The 5456-nt window shown below is 40.6% G+C and overlaps 1 pseudogene; it reads right to left on the reverse strand.

The window, feature by feature from the left end:
- Positions 1-2254: 2254 nt before the first annotated feature.
- Positions 2255-2885, reverse strand: LOC110125390 (large ribosomal subunit protein eL14 pseudogene; annotated as a pseudogene).
- Positions 2886-5456: the final 2571 nt, after the last annotated feature.

A 5456-nucleotide genomic window follows, 5' to 3' on the forward strand; every position in this document is an offset into this window, starting at 1 on the left:
TATCTCTTTTCTGCATTGCTGCACTTGCTTCATAAATTTTCTCCTTCCAATCATTACTCACTCCCCACCCTAATCCATACTACACAGTGTAGCAAGACAAATTTCTTTCAAAATGTAAATCAGATCATGTCATTCCCCTACATAAAACTCTATTTCCATTGACTTAAAATAAACATTGACTTAAATACTTAATCATATTCTACATAGAATCACCAATCCAACTGACATGAATTTGAGCAATCTCCAAGAGAAAGTGGAGGACAGAGGAGCCTGGCGTACTGCAGTCCATGGGGTTGCAAAGAGTCAAATGTGACTTAGTGCCTGAACAACAACAAACTCTACATGCCTACTACTCTAAACACTTCTTGTCCAGCTCTCCTCTCTGATCACTGGGCTCCACCACTTTGGCCTTCCTGAAATTCCTTCACCACATGAAACTCTTTCACCCTAGATCTTCCTACTTTCAGGTCTAATTCTTCAGGTCAGTCTTTGATTCATACTTCCCCTGCCTCCCATGTCACTCTTGAATGTATTTTGAAAGAGAACTTCCTTCCCCTGAACACTCAGTTTGCAGCCATTGCTCCCAAGCCCTGGAAATTCTCTTGGGGCACTTTGCCCTTTTTATTTCCCTAGCACTTGTCTATACATGTAGACATACTTCTTCTTTTGAGTTTTGACTAGGCTGCATTGTCTACACAGATAAGAGACCATGTTTATTATCTATAACATTCTATACACTCTTATCACCATGCCTTCACATTCAGTTCTGTTCAGTCACTCAGTTGTGTCTGACTCTTTGCGACCCCATGGAGTGCAGCATGCCAGGCCTCCCTGTCCATCAACAACTCCCAGAGCTGTTCAAATACATGTCCATAGAGTCAATGATGCCATCCAACGATCTCATCCTCTGTCGTTCCATTTTCCTCCTCCCCTCAATTTCCCCCAGCATCAGCGTCTTTTCTAACAAGTCAGCTCTTCACATCAGGTGGCCAAACTATTGCAGCCTCAGCTTCAGCATCAGTCCTTCCAATGAATATTCAGGACTGATTTCCTTTAGGATTGACTGGTTTGTCTCCTTGCAGTCCAAGGGACCCTCAGGAGTCTTCTCCAACACCACAGTTCAAAAGCATCAATATGTTATAAACATGTGTTCATAGGATAGCTAAATCTCAACTTGTTTGCTTACCTATAAAAGGGAAACAGTCATATATACCTTACAAGCCCTTGGGAGTTATTAATAAATTAGTTAATTGCATATTATGGCTCTGTATAGGGCTAAGTAATTCTAGTGAGATCAATAAAAGCAGTATCTCACACATTTAGAAAAAAATACTATAGTTTGATTAAGTAGATTTCTATGACAATGTCTCAAGGTCAAAAATAGGATCCAGAATAGAAGTTCTAGGAAAGCAGTCTTCTTATCACTATAGACTAAGAACTTTTAAAGCCTTTAGTATCACCCAACAATAGACTACACTGTCACCAAAGTAGTAAGTTCTCCAACAGTAGCAGAGGATATTGCTAATGTATAAAGACTAGACTAGACAACTCATATGCTTTTTGCAAACTCAGGCATTCTCTAATTATATAGAGCAGCAACAAGGAAAAACAACCAAAAGAACCCACAAGTTTGCACATGAAACACAATAGGGAGTGTTGTTCCATAGGACAGAATGGATGGAAATAATCTGCTTTAAAATTTTCCAAGGCAAATCTGAGTGAGATGTTGCTTTCAGTTAGCAGGTCTTCAAAGTACAGCTATAAGGAAACAACTTGAAGATGATTCTGTTTCTTCCTTAGGGTCACAAAGATAAAAGAATGAATGGTCTCTAAGTCTTAGATAGGAAGCCTGTGGTGAAGGAGACATGTTCAGGTAATTTTTCATAGAGCCCCTATAATTGTTTGCATGGTGAGTGCATTAAAGAACCAAGAGAAAGCACAGACTTTTCCAAAGTGATCTAGAATAAAACTTAAGTAAAAATTTGAGAAAAAGGCAAGCATTTCATCCTTCCAGAATGATACGCAAACATTGACAAGTCCTAGAAAAGAAATCAAGTGCCTGAATCCCTAGTTTGTGTCCAAGAAGTCGGATCTCAGTCACCATATCACAGCATCCCAGTGTAATTCAGTCAAGGTGTACCATAAGGGGTTGGCTAGTAATGCCTCAGTATAAAAGAGTGTGAACAACTTATTTATTTTAATTTGCCAGCATGTCAAAAAGCACCTTCATTCTGTTTAGAATAGCCTCATGTTCTCATGGTTTCTTGCCAGATGACTTTGGAACAGGTGCTTTTTGGGCTGGAGCTCTCTGACCCTTCTGACCTTTTGGAGAAGGTGCTACATTCTGACCTGCAGCTTTCTGGGCAGGAACCTCCTGGGCTGGTACCTTCTTACCCACAATGGTCATCTTTTTTTTTTTTTTTTTGCTGGAAGATTGGCAGTGGTAACAGCTTCTGCAGCTGTCCCCTTAGCAGTAAGTGCTTTCTTGGGAGAAGCTTTCAGGAGAGCTGCCTTTTCAAGTTTCTTAACTTCACACTTGATGAGTCTTGCCTTTGTGACTTTTAACGATTGAAATCTGTCATCTTGGATTTCTTTTTTCTGGCTTCAATCTTCTTGGCCCACCTTGTGGCTGCTTACTTTGCAGGGATATCTGCCTTCTTTCAGGCTTTTCCAACATACTTCTGGTGGGCACTGTGTGGGAACTTGAAGTCAGTGAGCTGCATGCATTTGAAAGGCATAGCCTGTCTCCTTACTTGAGTACAAGGTCCATCCACAAAAGTCCTATTCTGATTACTAACATCTATGATCACAACCAGCTTCCTAGCACAAGACTCAAAGGAGGCATAGGTCACCCAGCCAACGTCTTTGAAGTGCCTGAACACCATGTTGGTGGCATTTGGCAAGAGGGAACAACTTCTTTTTAAGGAGCTCCTAAGCTGGACTGGTTTATAGAGAGGTCTGCTGACCTCAAACTCACCTGAAAACAGAGCTCAAACAGGAGAAACTACACTGCACTAGAATGAGAAGATGATGTCAGAAGTAGATAGCTTGCCCAAGATGCTGCTCTGAATTTTATGATCATTTATAATGTTTTCTTGATTCCTCGGACCTATGCCTATCAGTCACATGTTTTCTATTATGGACTTGATTCTATACTAGTTTAGAACTCAATTCAATTGTTGGGTTTTGGCCAATTACCTGTGCCTAGTACTTCTGGGTTACCTGTTCTCTAGGTAGATTTCTGTTCTCTAGGGCTCTGATTGGATACCTCCTAGTAAATTTATTATTGATGAGTGGTCAGTAGCAGTTTGTGTGTGTGTGCATGTGTGTGTGTGTGCGCGCCTTCAATGGAGTTGGAGGATGTAATTGACCATATCTAAGCCTTGGACTGCAACGAACTCCAACCAGTCCATCCTAAAGGAGATCAGTCTTGGGTGTTCATTGGAAGGACTGATGCTGAAGCTGAAACTCCAATACTTTGGCCACCTCATGCGAAGAGTTGACTCATTGGAAAAGACCCTGATGCTGGGAGGGGTTGGGGGCAGGAGGAGAAGGGGACAACAGAGGATGAGATAGCTGGATGGCATCACCGACTTGATGGACATGAGTTTGAGTAAACTTCGGGAGTTTGGTGATGGACAGGGAGGCCTGGTGTGCTGCAATTCATGTGGTTGCAAAACGTCGGACACGACTGAGAGACTGAACTGAACTGAAGCCTTATAAAGCAAATTTCATAAGCTTTAAATGATAGTAACTGAGCTATTAGCCTATTGAATTTTGTCTCTATGATAAGAAAGGCAGTGCTACACAATTGCAAAGCCCTTGACACCTTACAGCATCTCAGGGAGATATCTGTGCTACAATTCAAATTGAATGCTATATTTTCATAGCTGATGAATCCTTTAACGTGACACATTTGAACCACATGAAAAATCAGCTTTCTGCTTTGAGTGATTCATTCCCTAGTCTTGATGATCTTAAAAAAAAAACACAAAAAAAAACTGGTATGGGAAGCCCATGGCTAAAATATTTACTTTTAATTCCACTAATGTTATTAACTATGCCATTTGTATTTTGCTTGTTTCACAAGATTATTTTATTATATTACCAAGTATATGACTGAGCCTTCAACAGAAATGATGACTAGACTTGAAGCAGTTGATTAAATGTATAGCTCAATATATGATCAATGATTGTAATAGTGTAACTCTAGGTATGGAAAGATGCAATGAGAGGGAATACTTTCCTGGACCATAACTAGAAGACAGGTGTCCAGAGATCTTTGACTATTAAGACCTAGTCCAGTAATAGCACATTGAGTGTCTTATCAACAAAAACCTTCTCCAGAACTGGGAACGACCCTTCCCAGCAACGAGGGACAACGTGGTCATGAAATGCCCCCCAAAGTATGGTCAGATTTATGACCACAAGTGGGCCGTGTCAACTACAAATTGGCACTTTCCAAGAGCATTGCCAATGACTGAACAACAAAGCTGTTTGCCATCTGCCTCTACAGAGATTGAACCCCACGTTGCTATAGCTGTTGACCTTCAACACCCCCTGTGGGAGTTCAGGGTGGAGTGAGGCATTCTGTGCTTCAGGGAATCTGGTGGGACAGGTCTTTAGATAGTTCAATATTTTTAGGAAAAGATTTTATGATCTCAATTTTGTGATTTTAAGATCCTTGCATCTCTTCCTATCTACAGAAGCACTAAATCCCTTCATGGTGTTATCAGATCCTCATGACTAACAAAAAACCTTTTGTAAAATGAGTGCTTCATGTTATTGAACTCCCCCTTCACCAAAACCTTATATATTGACTTTCCCCCACTGCCACTTTGGAGCAGTTTCTCAGAGCTATCTGAGATGCTGTCTCCTGGGTTGCAGTCCTCATTTTGCTCCAAATAAAATTTAATTCATAACTCAAAATAATAATAATAATAAATAAAAATAAAAGGAATGCTGCTGAATGGGGCATGCTTAGTAGTTCAGTCATGTCCAACTCTTTGTGACTGATTGAAGGCAGGAGGACAAGGGGATGACAGAGGATTAGATGGTTGGGTGGCATCACCAACTTGATGGGCAATAGTTTGAACAAACTCCAGGAAATGGTGATGGACAGGAAAGCCTGGTGGGCTTCAGTCCATGGGATCACAAAAAATTGGACAAGACTGAGCAACTGAACAACAGTATATTATATGAATGAAAGCATCTATTCAATAAAGCAAGTATTCAGTAATTAGTATCTGTTATGATTTTATTATTATTATCTAGTACTTCTAGCATAATCCTTAGAAAGGAATAAATTATTAAAAATATTCAGTCACTCAGTAGGGTATGACTCTTTGCATTCCATGGACTGCAGCACACCTGGCTTCCCTGTCCTTCACCATCTCCCGGAGTTAGCTCAAACTCATCTCCATTGAGTCAGTGATGCCATTCAACCATCTTGTCCT

This window comes from Odocoileus virginianus, chromosome 5 (assembly GCF_023699985.2).
Source record: "Odocoileus virginianus isolate 20LAN1187 ecotype Illinois chromosome 5, Ovbor_1.2, whole genome shotgun sequence".
Classification (NCBI taxonomy): domain Eukaryota; kingdom Metazoa; phylum Chordata; class Mammalia; order Artiodactyla; family Cervidae; genus Odocoileus; species Odocoileus virginianus.